Here is an 18,037-nt window from a genome sequence, read left to right as displayed (position 1 = left end):
ATTGGAAGGATCTTAAATTTCAACTCAAAAGTCTCAGAAATGACAATTCCCATTACTGATACAGCTGTAATTCGAAGGATCTTAATTCCCTGATGATTGTCTTACAGCTATTGCACTTGTTCCTATTGTGTTTAGAAAATTTTGAAAAAAAAAGAATTTTTGAACTATTTAATAAAATTTATATAAAATATTTTAATTATATTTAATCAAACTTTTATATTTTTATTTTGATTCAAATAAAGTTTTATGTTAATAGTTAACTAATTGTTATTAATCAAAATATCATTTGTCATTTTTATATTATGTAGAGATGTTGTGATATATTGACATGTTATAATGGATAATGATGTGACATATTGATATTATATGATAACATGATAATGTGATATTTTCACATTTTACTTCAACATTACGTAAAAATAAAATCATAAGTAACATGTTGACTAATTAGTTAATTATTAATAATAAAAGTTTATTTGATTCAAAATAAAAACAATAAGACTCGATTAAATTTAATAAAAGATAAAAATTTATTTAATTTTTTTTCAATAATTTTGATTTTTTTTGAGTACTACACGATATAAGAAGAAATAAAATATGAATATGAACTTCGTTGGTCTAATGTTCTTATCCCTTTTACTTTTCCGAACCTAAAGAGAGACAACGTTGGCTTCGTAACCCTATTTGGAAAAAGCGACGTCTTCAGATATTCTCTCCAGGGTGAGATACTCATATTTTGAATCTTTCAATTCGAGTTTTTCTATACCTTACATCAACTTATATTGATTTTTTTTTTTGTCCAAGAGATTGTGCTTCTAGTAATTTGAAGAAACTTATTCCAGGTTCTAGCTTCTGGATAATGATCCAACTTTTGCCAATGGACTGTTTCTTCAAAGTCAAAGCATAAATATGTGTGATTACCTTTAATTAACACCCTTCTCAAACTTGCCCGTTAAGCTTGTTAACAAGTCCAGCATATTGTGCTTTCCTACTTCCCTAACTTAGGGCATTGACCTGTCATAGTTGTCTACCTGCTAAACGAAATGTTGATTTACAAGGACATGGTCAAAAGGGTCATAGAGAAATGGATTTGCACTTTCTAGAATTAGTGGTCTTCATATATTGATTTTTTTTTGAGTAAGCAAATCAAATTTATTTCAAATTAACCTAGCTGAAAACTACAATATCTCAAGCTCCTAACCTCAACTTGAGGATGCAAACTAGCCATGCTTTAATATGAGGGTAAAATACCCTGAACCTTTAACTTTTGGAAGCATTTGGTATGAGGGAAGTGAGAGCACATTCTCTACAATGTGTCTAATTAAATTACATTGTAGTGTTTATTTTACAAAAGACCATTGCAATATAAGATTACAATGCAATTACATTACAACCAAGGGATGTAATGTGATTCTAGTATAAAACCAATGCAATCACATTACATTACATTTTGCAATATTTATAAAGATATTTTTACCCTTCAACTTTATTACTTTGTTAAAAATATTTTATAATATTATAATTAAAATAAAAATATTAAAATAAAACATATAATATAAGAATTAGAAATTAAAATAAAATAAAATATAAGAAATTAAAATTTATATAATATAGGTAAAAGAAATTAAAATAAAATATATAATATAAAAATTATTTTAAAAAATAAAAATAAAATATATAATATTATAATAAAAAATAAAAATATAACATATGACATTAAAAATATTTTTAAGAGATGATATTATATAAAAATTAACAATAAAAAATACAAGTATATTAAACTTGTAATTTAATAAATAGGGGTAATTTTGAAAATTAACATTACATTCCCAATAAAGTATTTGTAAACCAAACGTTGTAATGTTATATTTCCTGCATTTTAATGATTATTTTTTTTGTATACCAAACACTATAATGTTATTCTCCTTACAATCACATTACTTGCAATCATATTACTTGTAATCACATTGCATTGTAAAGTAGAAAACGCCACCTTTATGTACAATTTCACATTGGTCTATTAATATTCGAAATTGACAGTCCACCTCAAAAGTTTAAATGTCATTAACAAGAAGTGTGAAATGTTAAAATTGCCCATGTATAAATAAAGCTTAATCATGTGTTAGTGTTTGTTAATCACTGTTTGAGCCACTTCCTTTCTCTCATTTCGTTATCTCTTTAGTCACTACCTCATTGATCGAATAAGGTTTGTTTTTTAGCCTTTTGTTTTGATTAAAAGCTTTATCCTACAACAAAATAGCCCTAAACCAACCCTTGTTTCAAACCCTTTAAACCTCGACCCAAGTCAAAAAAGTGAAAGATTACGGTTCATCAATTGTCAAATGCTGATATGTTTGCTACTATGTTTAAGGGCTAAGGTTAGGGTTTTGTGGTTTAGTGATGTTGTCTTTTACTGATGTGGTTCTCATATGCAGGAACAAATTTTATGGTTTAGGGTTTTTTGTTTGTTGTTGATGTGGTGAGCCTAAAACCTTAAAGCCCTAAATTAAGGAATTAGGATTCGGGAACGGGTTTGGATAAGGGTTTAGGGTTGGGTTTTAACCTAGACCCAAAACTTTATAGCCTTAAATTAAAGAATTAGGGTTAAGGTTTTGGAAATTGGGGTTTTAGGGTTAGTTGTTTGGGTTTCGGGATCGGTGGTTTTGAAATTAAGGATTTAGGGATAGTGTTTGGGTTACTTAAATCCCCAATTCCAAACCCAAACCCTTAAAGCCTTATATAGGAAAATTAAGGTTTAGGGTTCTAGAAATCCAATTTTGTTTTTCAATTACTTTCTCTGGCTACTAGTTTTAATGACATTTGTTATTTGAATTTTAAAGGATATTTGGATGTTTGTACATCCCAATTAGCAAACTCAAATTTTGAGGTTGTGAATGAAAGGTTTAATCTTATGAATTATAGACCTCTTCAAAAATTAAATTCAAATATTGTTGGTTCAGATTATGGAAGAGTCCTAGTTAAACAAATCTTTTTGAAATTGAAAAAAGAGTTAGGGCAAAAATATTTGGGAAAAAGGAATAATATTCTTGGTGATCAAGTTTAGTGTGAATTGGACAAAGAATTGCTTGGGAATTCGAATTTGATTGGGAGTAATAAGTTAGGAGTTTTGGATAATGGAATTTCTTTGTGTCCAAATACAATGGAAATTAATAATGATCATGTGGGGCAACGAGATTATAAAAAGAATTTAGACAATATGAATTCTTCTTTTAATATATCAGTAATAGGTGTCCAAACAATTTAAATATGGGGAATAATAAAGACATGTTTAATACGCCTATTAATGTTAATTGCAAGAGTTCAAACATTTTAACTAAGGGGAATAATGTAAAGTTGGTATGTTTGAATGGTATAATGGATGGTGGCCAAAATGAATTAATATGAGAGGTTTCACCTTATCGATTAACAAAATTTGAGTGCTTAAGAAGTGCTGATCACAAAACACTTTCCATTACCCCACTTGCAATTGAAAATTGTCATGTGTATGATGAGAATGTGTTTTTCTTTGCATCTTAGAGTTTTGCTTGTGATGATTTGGTTTTTTCTAATACCAATTTTGGCATAACCGATTTGTTAGAAATTGAGAATGATAAATGGGACACTGCAATTCCAGAAAATGTAAGAAAGCAGGTAGAGGTAAACCATGGGGAAAGAAAGTTCCTAATAACAAATGGAGGATGGTTGTTGAAGGCATGACGCTGCCTAGTCAAACTTCATCAGCAAAGGCCAATATGATGAATCATGTTGCAAAGAAGTTGGAGGAGGCTAAGGTCATTTAGGCTGTTGATGAGAAGCTAGGTTTGGAATTTATCATAGCCAAAGGAGATATGGTGTGCACAATTACTACTATTGAGTGGGAAGAACAAACAATGACTGGTGATTAGTAAGTTGTTATTTATGGTTGAGCTATTTAATAATATGAATTTCTTAACATGGAATGTCAGGGGTTTATGTAGGGGATGTTGAATGATTGAAGGTTTTCATTCATCAATAAGACATTGATTATGATGATCATAAGTCTTTTGGATGAAGTCTATAAGATAAATATGCATTACGAGGGAATTGTAATAGGTTGGAATTTTGCGATCCCTATGCATCAAAGCATAATCTCTAAATGTTACTAGTCGATGTATCATTGAAACTAGACATCAATGATGCTTAGAGACTGATATATTCTATGTTCCTTACTTGGAAGTAAGCAACTGATCTCATAAGTTGAAGTATAGAGATACTTGGAACTAGAATGTAGGTGCTTGTTTTTAGAACAAGTTTGTTGAACATGACCTAACATTAGAAATGCATTTAGTATCTCACTTTAGTGTCTATGCAAATATTTATCATCTATCAATCATGAAAATAATCCTTAGACTTGAGACACCAGGTTGTCTTATATGTGAAGTGTTCTAGATTTGATCATATCCTTACGGGTCCTACCAAGGATGCTAAATTAAGATATGGTTGGTTATAGCATGAAGCATATGAAGGCAAATAAGTGGTCAAGAGAGAAATCATCACCCTAAGTGATTTAGGGGACATATCCTAATGTTTCGTAGTTGGTGTTAGCTTATTGAAGTCCTTGGCCAATGCAACTTTGAGATTATGAAAGAAATTTCATAAATCTATACAAAGCTAATGACCTAACTTTAAGAACGAATATGGAGATCAATGAGAGTAGACATTACACCATGCTTTTATTGTCTCTGAGATATATGATGAGGGAATGAATTACACTGATAGAATGTATACTGAAAGGTTGTTAAAGAACTCGTTGACTGTCCTAACAATTGAGTGGCCATGATGCATTGCTAAATACCAATCTTGGTCTATAGAATTGATTTAATTAATTTATAATAAATATGATTCATTTAAATTTAATTAATAAAGATTATAATTCAATTCCATTGCCAACATGTTAGGAACCAAATGGGTCATACACAATAAGTTACATTATGGATTAAATTGGGAGTGTGATGATTTAAGTTCAACTAAATCATACACTAGGTTTTAATTTCCAAAGGACTTAATTAAAATAATTTAATTAAGTGTTAGGCAAATATTATAAATATTTATAATATTGAAGCCTTAATTGCAAACAAACAAAGGAGGTTAGGTGAATTTTAATCTCCAATGACTTAATTAAAAGAGTTTAATTAAGTATTGCATTAATATTTTAAATGTTTATAATATTGAAGCCTTAATTGCAATTAAAGGAGTTAATTTGACCTAGGTATAAAAGTCATTTTTAAGTACTCTTCACATATATTTTTTTTAGTTAGAAAAAATAGTTGTCAAAAAAACTAACAAAGAAAAACCTTTTTAGGTGTTGCCTTTCAAGAGAGAATTCCTTGAGAAGAAATTCTCTTGTGGTTCGGCCAAAGAGTGGTTGGGGAAAAGGACAAATTGTTGTTCACTTTGCTAGCACAAGGGTAGTTGAAAACTCCTACTTGGTGAAGGTTCAAGTGCAATAGTGTGTGAGACCATTGGAGGCCAAATGCTTGTGTGGCTCTAGTTCTTCCACTTCCTTATCGTGTATTGTATTTTTTAAAGTGATTTTTGCCATCATGATTGCTACATCACTTGGCTAGGTAATATTTTCAAACCACTTCCTTGAATTTTTGTTTGTATTAAAACTACCATGGAGAGCCATGGTAGACGACATAATCTATGTCCATTTAAAGTTTTGATTTTCGCTGCGTATGATATGATCAATTATTTTGTTTCATGTTATTCTTAACAAGGGAAAAAAGAAGAGCGGTAAGGTAATTGATTAAAAAAGTAAGTCTTGATATTCTTTTTTTACAGGAAACAAAATTGAAAAATCAATTAAGTTGTTGTTATGAATCAATTTGGAGGAGGGATTTAATGCATGGTGTTAGTGTCACTTTGGAGGGACAGTCTGGAGGTTTGATGTTAGTTTAGCAAGATGATTTTTTCAGTTTAGAGGAATAGTTGCTGGATAGGCATTTTATTCTTGTGATTGGTTCAATTAGGGGTTTGTCTAAAAGCTGTGGATTTATAAATGTCTATACACCTAACGATGAAAATGAAATAGCTTTCTTTTGGATTTCTTTATTCCAAAAGATGAAAAAACTTTAAATGGGTAGTGGAGGGAGACAGAAATACTAAGTATTTCCATGCAATGGCTTTAGCTAAACAGAGGATGAATCATATTCTAAAACTATCTATCAATGGCGAAATTATTGAGCAGCTAAATGCAATTAAATAAGAGATGCTTAAACATTATCGCAAATTGTACAATGCCAAGCAATCAATGAGGTTGACAGATATAAAATATGATATCTGTAAATTGGAGACGTCATTTATGCTAGATTCAGAGATGCTTTTTACTGAATTAGAGGATTGAGAGGTAATCAAGAACAATGATGGAAGTAAGGGCCTAGGACTTGATGGTTTTAATTTCAAAATTTTCAAATCTCATTGGATGGTGGTGAAGATTGAGGTAATGAAATTCATCTCTGATTTTTATTCCATTAGGCATTTGGGTCATGGTGTTATTAAGAGTTTTATTACCTTAATTTTGAAAATTAAAAATCCTATCTCTATTAGGGAGTATAGGCTTATTAGCTTGGTGGGTTATGTGTACAAGCTTATTGCTAAAGTATTAGCAAATCGTCTTAGGAAAGTTATGGGTGCAGTAATAGGGGATTCTCAATTTGCTTTTGTTTCTGACAAGTAGCTGTTAGATTCTTCTTTAATTGTAAATGAGGTGGTGGATTATTTGCATAAAAATAAAGAGGGTGGACTGATATTGAAAGTTGATTTTGAAAAGGCCTATGATAGTTTATCTTGGGAGCTTTTGGATTTTACAATGAACAAAATGGGATTTGGTATGAGATAGAGGTAATGAATTATGGAATGTGTAACTACAGCTTCAGTCTCTGATTTATTGAATGACTTTTCCATTAAGCCAATTAAATTACAGAGAGGATTAAGACAGGGCTATCCGTTATTTTTGTTTCTTTTTAATATGGTGGGGGAGATGTTTAGTTGCGTGATATGTGTGGCCAAGGAGAGAGGTATTTATAGTGGAGTTACATTTGGCCATGAAGTAACGGTTTCCCATTTGCAATTTGCAGATGATACTTTATTATTTTGTAAGCCACAGATTAATGAACTGTTGAAAATGAAAAAAAAAATATAAAAGTGTTTTCAAATTATGTCTAAATTTAAGATAAATTTTCAAAAAAGTAAATTGATGTTGGGATGAGCCTTGCAGCCAATTGGGATTGGTTAAGGCTTGATTCAAATCATGCAACAATATCATTCATGTTGAATGATTAGAGGTTTTCCTTCATCAATAAGACATTAATTATAATGAGTTATAAGTCTAATTAGATGAAGTTCATGAGATTAATATGCCTTGCAAGGGAACTTTAATGGGTTGTAGTTATGAGATCCCTATGCATCAAAGCATAATCTCAAAATGTTCTTAGTCAATGTATCATTGAAACTGGACATCAACGATGCATAAAGACTGGTATATTCTATGTTTTTTACTTTGGAAGTAAGCAATCGATCTCATAAATTGAAGTTAAAGATACTTGGAACTAGAATATAGGTGGTTGCCTAAGAGAGCAAGTTCACTAAACATTATTCGCCATGAGAAGTGCATTTGGTAATACACTTTAGTGTCTATGCAACACTTCTCATGTCTCAGTTGTGTAAATACTCCCAAGACTTAAGACACCAAGTTGTTTTATGTGTGGAGTGCTATGAATGGATTTCATCATTACGGATGCCTAACCAAATATGCTAAAACAGGATGTTTTTAGGTATACTATGAAGCATATGAAGGCAAATGAGTGTTCAAGATAGGAATCATCACCTCAAGTGTTTTAGAAGACATATCCTATCAGTTCTTGGTTAACATTAGCTTATTGAAGTCCTTGGCCAAGGCGACATGGAGATTATGAAAAATGTTTCATAACTCTCTATAAAGCAAATGCTATAACTACAAGAACAAATATGAAGGTCAATAAGAGTAGACACTGTACCAAACTCTTATCATTTCTAAAATATATGATGAGGGAATTAATTACATTGATAAACTGTACACTGAAAGGTTGTCAAATAGCCCTTTGACTCTCTTAACAATTGGGTGGTCATGATGCATTGCCAGGTGTCAATCTTGGTCTATGAAAGATTATAAATTAATTGATTGAAATTTATATTAATCAATTAAGTCATTAATCAATTCCATTGCCAACATGTTAGGAACCTAATGGGTTATACATAATGATTGCATTTGAATCAAATTGGGAGAGTGATAATTTAAGTTAGACTTAAATCACATGCTAGGTAATTAACTTTTATAAATTTAATTAAAAGAGTTTAATTAAGTTTTAGGGATAATTATAAATAATTATAATGATAAGACCTTGATTGTAAAATATGACGAAAATTAATTTTGATTTTAATTTTTAAGGACTTAATTAAAATAGTTTAATTAAGAAATGGGCCCAATATTATAATGTGTTATAATATTGAAGGCTTAATTGCAAAATTGAAGTTGTTTTAACCTAACAATATAAGTCACTTTTTAACTATTTTTCATATAAAAGTTTTTTTATAATTGAAGAAAACCTAACTCTCAATAAAAGCTATGGGAGTTGACATAAACTTGGTCAGTATAAGAGTTTGTGACGAACTTCTCTACTCTAATGCTAGATATTAGGGACATGATTGAGAAAGATAAGTTGTTTTATTTGCTCGAGCGTCTGAAATCGTGAGAGAAGACAAAGTTACAGGGATAAAAGGTGCAAGACATGACCTTAGCTATAACGGCTACTGGATGTCTTACTAATCATAGTGATAACTCAAATAAAAGAAAAGACCATCTATCAAGGAATAGTAGCTCTAACTCCAATAGTGGGGCAAAATTTGCAAAAGTTAGCAGAACCTCGAGTAAGGAAAGAGAAAAAAGACCACTCGTTAAGGACATACCCCAACCAAGAATAACTAAGATGTATGGCTTCAAAACCTGACTCCCAATATCTTGTTTTCTATACAATGAACCTCATTGGGTAGTTGATTGCCCATATCGAGCAACTCTTAATGCGATATGTACTTCTAATGTGGAAACATGTCACGACCCAATTTCCTGGGCCATGACCGGCGCATGAGCTCAATGAGCATAGCTCACTAAACCCAAGCAAGCCTATCCATTTACTTTTCCTTAACAAATTTATCATATCATGTATACACACACACACCTTTTCCCGGGTGTGAACATAGCCAAAACACAATGACATTATCGATAATGATATACATGTACTATACTAGTCATGTATTTAACAATTTACATTGCATACACATTTTCACATTGTTAGATTGTATTCACAATACAAAAGGACCCATGACTTCCAGCGGAGACATTTACAATAAAAAGGATTATTATCGAATGCCAGACACATACCCAGGAGATGCACTACGGGGACTCCTCGTTCTAGGGTCCAACAGTCACCTGATCTGAAAATATGAATTTTTATAAAACGTGAGTACAATACTCAGTGAGTGAACAAGATGGGAACAAACATACCATAAGGAATGTTTATCGAAATCATGATGCATTCATTTTCTCAAAACCATGCAATTGTTTTAGCTCCTTTAAACCCCTCATGTAAACCCCACATGAGTAAATCACTTTACAAAAATCCATGCTCAACTATGGTACCAAAGAAATGGGAAATATGGTAAAAACCCACAAGTTAGCAAAATGGACAGAAAGTTTCTCGCTGTAGCGAACTTCATGCTCGCTGCAGCGAGAATCAGAACATCAAGGAAAAAGTCTCATTTTTCCCTTAAAATAAGTCATCCTGCTAAAATAACAATAGCAACATGTAACACATGTAAACTTCCAAATTTCAACAAAACAAATGCTTACATATTTGCATTTACAACCATATACCCATCATCAACATGCACACCATCCCATCATCATCATCATGCACATCATCCCATCATCATCATCTCATATGCAACGGCTTATGCTATTGTCACTAGGGGGTGGGAGATCACGAAGCATCCCCCCCTTCACTCGGCAAGAGGTGCACTTCACTCCGGATCACGAAGCAACGGAGCAGTCTCTTCCCTCCTCTTCCAAGCTTTCCCCCCCTTCACTCGACAAGAGGTGCACTTCACTTCGGATCACGAAGCAACAGAGCAGTCCCTTCCCTCCTCTTCCAAGCTGTTGGGTGGAGAGTCATACTTCGCCATAGATCGTACCTATCAAAGCACTCATAGGGTGGAAGATCACGAAGCATCTAGCCCTATAAGCTACGGAGGCAACAACGGCTTATGTGCACTCCCACTCACACATAGCCGGGTCAGCAACTGCTTATCTGCACTCCTACTCGAACATAGCCGGGTCAGCAACGGCTTATGTGCACTCCTACTCACACATAGCCGGGTCAGCAACGGCTTATGTGCACTCCTACTCGCACATAGTCGGGTCAGCAACGGCTTATGTGCACTCCTACTCGCACATAGCCGGGTTCAAATCAACATGTAAAGAAGCATCCAATGCATATCATGCATTTTATCATATTGTTATAACACATAAACCATTGTATAGCACATTTTCACAATATAAAATCATTTTACTAAAAGCTTATTCCCAAGGTACATTTTCTAAGACAAGTTAGATAGAATCTTTCATATTTCCCAAAATAAGTTTGAAATGCAAGTCCACTCATCTGTATTAGAAGTAGAAATACTCTTCTTTTCAGTCCGCGGGTATAGTCCTTTACCCGTATGCAATGGCTCACCACCTAGCCATAATCCATGACACATATTCCAATTAAATTGTGTCTAATAGTCATAAGCTATTTCAAGCTCAATATATATATGATATGAAATGAAAAATGCACGAGTAGCCATCTAGACCCAGTAGTGGCCTAAGTCGATTTTTCATTCGATCAATTGGCCAATGCGTCCAATTTCACTCCAAATTAATCAATTTCTCCTCTAATACCTTAATTTACCACATACCATTTAAATAAAGCCAAATTCAGCATTAGAACCCTCACAGTTCCTTATAGAAAAATTCGGTCATTTGGTGCACTAGCACCAAAATTTTTCTGCATAACCGTTTCACCTTAATTCATCATATTTCCAAGCCATTTTTCTTGAAATAAAAACAATGCCCCATTGATATTCAGCCCTCATGGTTCGACCAATAAGGAACCCTAGAGAAATTGAATATTTCTTTTGTGTTTTTATTTATAACCATGCTTAACTATCCCTAAACATTAACATAGTCTAAAATCAAATCATTCCAACAACAATTCCTCTTCCATACCCATTTTTCAGAATTCATGATAACTCAATATTCAACCATGGAAATCAAGAACAAAAGCATGGGTAAGCTAGCTATCAAGGAGAATTAAAGAAATTTGAACTTACCTAGCTTGTTTCTTTGAATTCCAACACTTTCTCTTTGATTTTTCCCACCTAGGGCTTGTTCTTCCTTGGTTTCTCTTCTCTTCTGGTTTGGCTGATCACTATGGGAGAAATGGGCTGATTTTTATGCCTTTTATAAAGAAAATAATGAATGGATGAGATTTTGACACATGTCACCATTCCATTGGTCCATGTGTCATACTTAGCCATTAAGCAATCTCTCTCCACCACACATTTCTCATGTTTATCCATTTACAGGATGAATAAAATCCCTTGGCCTTGACAAGTGCTGGGGCAAAAAATTTATCGATTTGCCCCCGATGTGAAAAAAGTACGATTTTACCCCTATACTCCGAAATATACCGGAATCAAATTATTTTTACTTTTCAACCTCAAATAACACTAACATTGATCAATATTAACCAAATGGGGCAAAAAAACTCATTTTTTAATCAAGCTTGACAGGGTCTCACAAAACACCTTGGCCCCACACCCTAATTGAGGAAGTCGAGGATGAGGCCGTTTGAATGGGTTTAATCCGATTCCTTAACGCCCAATGAGGTCTCATGTATGTGGATGTGTTGTTGAATGATAAAAGAACCAAAGAACATGCTGAACATGGGGGCCTCTGATACTTCATCACCTTGGGAAAGGTAAAGAAATGTGATCTTAAGGTTGAGAAGAACTTCAGGTAGATGAAAACAGTCAACTCACCAACCTCAGCTATTATAGGGAACTCCGAAGACATGGAAATTAAGATCAGCTCTTGGGAGAGGAAGGTGAACTTGATTATTGCCACTATAGATGACTTTGATTTTATTCTTGGCTTGGATTTCATGATGAAAGTACAAGCCATCTCATTCCTTGCTGCAAGCTGATTAATGTTTTTCGAGGAGCAACCATGCGTGGTACCAGCTAGAATTCTACCTAAGAGTAGGAAGAAGATCATATCAACTATTCAGTTTAAGAAAGGGATTAAAAGGAAGAACCTTCCTATATAGCCATGCCCATCTACAAAGGTGAAGATAGCACAAATCCAATACCAGTTAGAGTGAAGTTGGTTTTGGAAAAATTTAAAGATATGATGCTAGAACAACTACCTAGGGTCCTACCACCTCAACGAGTAGTTGATCATGAGATAGAATTACTCCTGAGAGTTAAACCTCTCACTAAAGGCTGTATAAAATAGCTCCCCTAAAACTAATTGAGTTAAGAAAACAACTAGACGAGTTGATATAAGCAGGATCCATCCAACCATCAAAACACTTTTTGGGGCGTTGGTATTGTTCCAGCAGAAGCAACATGAGAGTTTGCGATTATGTGTGGATAATCAGGCTTTAAACAAAGTCATAGTCAAAAACAAATATCTAATTCCCCTAATCATAAATTTTTGTTGACCAGTTAAGTCGTGCGAAGTACTTCTCCAAATTAAATCTGGGGTCGAAATACTATCAAGTAAGAATGGGCGATGAAAGATGAACTAAAAACCACTTGTGTAACATAGTATGGTGCATTTGAATTTCTTGTTATGCCTTTTGGACTAACTAATGCTCCTGTCACTTTTTGCACATTAATGAATCGGGTTTTCCATTATTATCTTGACAAGTTTATGGTAATATATTTGGACGACATTATGGTGTATAGTTCAACATTAGAAGAACATCAGAGGCCTTTATGACAAGTGTTTCAAAGATTACGGGACAACCAGTTATACGTGAAGAAAGAGAAATGCACATTTACGCAAACCCGAATCCAATTCTTAGGCCATATCATCGAGCAAGGTCACATTCGAATGGATATGTAGAAAGTGAAGACCATCAAGGAGTGGGCAACTCCTAAGAATATGATTGAACCTCCCTCATTCTTAGGGTTAGCCAACTATTAGTGGAGATTTGTGGAAAGGTATTCAAAAAAGACGATGGTAATTACAAAACTGCTGAATAAGGGACAGAAATATAGTTGGACACCTCAATGCCACAAAGCTTTCGAGGACTTGAAGGAAGTGATGATGACGAACCTTATCTTGACACTCTCAAATATTAAAAAACCTTTCGAGGTATAAACAGATGCGTCAAACTTTGCTTTCGGAGGAGTATTACTATAAGAAGGACATTCAGTTGCATTCGAGAGCTAAAAGCTGAATGAAACTAAGAAGAGATACATGATGCAAGAAAAAGAACTCTTAACAGTAATTCATTATTTACAGACATGGAACACTACTTATTAAGGTCTAAATTCGTGGTTAAAACAAATAATACTGTAGTTAGTCACTTGCTTACTAAACCAAAACTCAAGGTCAAGCAAGCAAAATGGTAAGAGTTTTTGGCCAAGTTTGATTTTTACTTTGAGCATAAGGTCAAAAGGGCTAACTAAGTGGCAGATGCCTTTAGCCAAAAGGTGAAATTCACAACTCTTGGAGTAATAGCTCCAATCACTACAAGCAAAGTGACCACAAACATCTATAACCTTATTGAAAAGAACTTGAAACAAGATACCCAAGCCATTTTCCATTGTGAAATTAATAGAGAGCGTGAGTTCAAGTATTTTTGGGTGAAAAATGGCTTCTACTAACAAAAAGGTCGCGAATATTTATTCTTAGAGTTGGACATCTAGGTTAGCAGTGCACTGTGGCATTACTGAAACAAAATTATCATCGGCCCCAAATACAGCAGGATATGATAGAATATAACAAGACATGCTTTATTTGCCCACAAGAAAAAGTAAAAAGATAAAAAATGGTGGGAATGTTTGAACCTCCACTAGTATCAACCAAACCTTGAGAAAGCATTTCCCTTGACTTTATAGCAAGACTTTCTAAAGTTGGAGATTTGGCATCGATTTTAGTGGTAATGGATCAATTTTCAAAATACATTACATTAATCCTGATTCAAAAGTTTGGCTTTGCAAAAGATACAACGCATATGGTTTTCAAACATATGGTGAAGTATTGGGATGTCTTGCAAAGCATCATCAGTGATAAGGATACAAGGTTTACTAGTTTCTTTTAGAAAGAACTCTTCAAGTTGTTGAGGTTTGAACTTAACAATTCCTCCAACTATCATCCCCAAACAAACGGAGTTTTTTAACGGACTATTGGAGGAATAGCTATGACATTTTGTACAAGCAAACAAGAAAAACTAGCCCGATCTATTAAATGTGGCTCAACTATGTTTCAACTCACAAAAAAACTCCTTTATCAACAAAACCCTTTTTGAAGTTGTCACCAAGCACAACTTAGACTTTCTCACACTTTCGTAGAGTCATATCGAGGGAAAAGCCTTCAAGCAAAGTTAAATAAGCCTTCAATTGCATGAACAAATGGGCAGACAAGGGTCGAAGGGCATGACAATTTAACATAGGTGACCTTGTGTTAGTGAAAATGGTACCTAAATAGCTTATATTGCTAAGAAAGATAGATTGACGATGATAACTCTATAATATAGAGTTATTTGAGCTTAATTTTGATAGTAATTTAGCTTAGTTTTTATAGTAATGCATAGAAATTAGTAAGTTTTATTTAATTATTTTAAATTAGTTAATTTAGGTGAGTCAATCTAATCCTAGTTAATTTTATTTGGTGTTAATGTGGTTAAGATAGGTTGATATTGATTTATTTGTGCTTTTGTAGGTGTTTGATGAAAGAAGAATTTTAGTGGAAGAAGAAAAGCAATTTCAAGGTGCAGACTTCTACTACACATGTTTTGATATTTTGATCATAACTCTCTCTACAGAGCTCCAAATCAGATGATTCTTATACTATTGGAAAGATAAGAGAAAAGTATACAACTTTCATGTTTACAATTCACCTAGTTTGGTCTAGAAGGTGGTCAAAAATCTTATTGAAGTTGAAAGACTGCAGCAGTCCTAGAGCAATTACAATTTATGTTCATTAATTGGTCAAGGCTATGGCCCATATAGCTTGATGAGGAAATATAAGCTGAAATTGACTTCTTTCTTCACCCAACTTGGCCTAACTTCAAAGCCCTATAAAAACAACCTTTCGGAGGATTTTTCAGAGGAAAATGAAACACCAGATTGACAACAGAGAGTCAAGCCACAAAGTCATTGAAACTAAGAAAAATTTAAAGGATTCAAGGAGATTTGGATATCAAGAATACAATTCTTGAGTTTTTCTATATTTTTTTATTTCTTATTCTCTTGGTTTTGTTTTTAATGTTTAAATTTTATTTGATGATAATGTGTGACTTGATGGGAAACTAAACTTTTTATCTAAGATTATAATTGAACTCAATATATTGTCTGATTTATTTATCTCTCTTTTGTTTATGCTTATTTTATTCTGTTCTTAATGCTTCTACTCGTCTGACCACCAATTAGATTAAATTAGAAACCTAGATTAAACCTCGACAAAGGATATTTAGGTAGACCTTGAATGGAACAGCATATGATCGAATGCACTTAGTTGATTTGGTGGTTTAATTTGCATATAGTATAGACATACACCTATAAGCTATATGTAGCCTAAATTATTGCACTAACTTAATAAATCTTTCTTCAATATAATTTTCATAGACATATAATAAATTAATTGGGAGAGGTATTTTTATGAGAAACTTGACAGAGAATTGTAAATAATTTAGGACTCTAGATTAGCAACTTAATTCATTAAACTAAGTTAAGGGAGAGAGATAATAATCAGACGAAGTATTGAGGGACATCATAATCTTAGGTTTGGTAGTTAAGTGAGATTTATAAAACAAATTTACAATTTAATTTTAGTTTCAGTTTATTAGTTTTAATTTTTCTTTTTAATAAGTTTAAATTTAATTGTTTAGACAAGATTAAGGTGTTACAATTTTAGTAGTTAGCAATTAGGAATTAATTCAATTCTCCATGGGAACGAATTCTATTTACTATTATATTACTTGTTAACGATATGTGCACTTGCGTGAGAAATCAACAACAAATGACTAGTGCGAAAATATGAAGGCTCGATAATAATCACTAGCAAGGTTTAAGAAGACCTTTACAAGATCGATCAACCCAAGTGGATGAAAGTGCACCTAGTGTTTTGATGTAAGCAACTTGAAGCCATTCGATGCAAATCTAGCAAATGCAAGCAAGAGTCAAGCCACAAGAGCTAACATTAGCACCAAGCCACTATCACAACATCGAGTGGATACGATTCTTGTAGAAAAGACCAAGTTAGTCTCTCGACAACCAACACAGAAGTATTTGGTGAAATGGAAAGGTTTCGGAGTAGATGAAATCACCAGGGTGAAAGAAGCTAACCTCCACGCTTTCAAAAAGAAAATTTAAGAATTCCAAGCCAATATGTCAACAAAGACGTCAACAAATTAAGTGGTGGAGGATGTCATGAGCCAACCTTTGTACAGGGCCATGACAGTGTAGAACTGCCTAGGAGACTAAGTTCTTTGTAATCTCAAAGAAAATGTGCCCATTCGAAACATTGTAATAGCTCTTGGTAACATACTTAGAAATGCCTATTAAGTCTTTAGGGGGAAGACCTTTTAAGGAAGGAATATCCCCATTTCACGCATTGTAATAATTCTTGGTGGCATATGTGTAAAAGTTTGTTAGCTCTTTATAGAGGTTGAGCAATTGACTGGTTGTTAGGCTGCCTTACTGGTAAAGGTATATTTGTAGATAACCATCGCGGGCTATCCTTATGGCCTCACAATGGTGTGTTGGTACTCTCGATCCTTTTGTACTTACTTTCAATATTAATAAAATATTGGCTATTATTGATGTTTGCTTAAATATAATTGAATTATTAACTAGCTTGTGTGGAAGCGTACACTCGAGAACACTACACGAACTATCGCGTACTTAAAAAAAGAGGCATAGTCCGTGACAACTACCCTCCACCATAAATTCTCTTTGATTTTGCTGTTATCAGTGGTTACCCAAACAACACAAACAAGTAAGCAACAATAGTTAAAAAAATGATTTTGGTGTTCTAAATGTTCACACATGGATCTAGGATTTAACTTACATGTGATATCAGAGTTAGTCGTGTGAAATTAGGATCCAACAAAAATTTAGGAATTTAATGAATTTACTATGTAAAATTGCATGTTGGAACGTACCTTTTTTATCTCCGAAATCCTATTTTCTGGTCATTGTTTTTGAACATAAGGTTAGGACTTTTGTTCCTCATAATGCACAAATTAATTTTGTATAAACCTCATCACTTAACTTGTACTGTAGAGATAAGAATTAGATAATGAATTTTGGGGTTTAAACATAGAACCCAAAAGCTAGTTCTTCATTAATCACTTATATTTTATGTGTTTTTATTCAAACTAATCTTTTAAAATCAACTTACATGTGTTAAAAAGTTTATATCTAAGGTTTAAATACATAAAATATAAGTGTTTTGCAACCAATTTTGAAGAAAACTCAAAACGGGTTAAGAATGGGCTTTCAAAATTATTTTTTATGATTGATCTCAATTTTGTAGTTTTTAGAATGTTTTGATACATGAGTTTTGTAAAATTAGGGTCTAAGTATTGGTAAATCTAATTGCATTAAAACGAGTTTAAAAAATCATAAAAATCAAGAGAAAATTCAAAATAGACTCAAACGGGTTAGATTCAACTTCAACTCCTTT

The sequence above is a fragment of the Theobroma cacao genome, chromosome 5 (genome assembly GCF_053813885.1).
Source record: "Theobroma cacao isolate CCN51 chromosome 5, ASM5381388v1, whole genome shotgun sequence".
Lineage (NCBI taxonomy): Eukaryota > Viridiplantae > Streptophyta > Magnoliopsida > Malvales > Malvaceae > Theobroma > Theobroma cacao.
The sequence above is the reverse complement of the archived record's forward strand: the minus strand, read 5'-3'. Positions refer to the sequence as shown.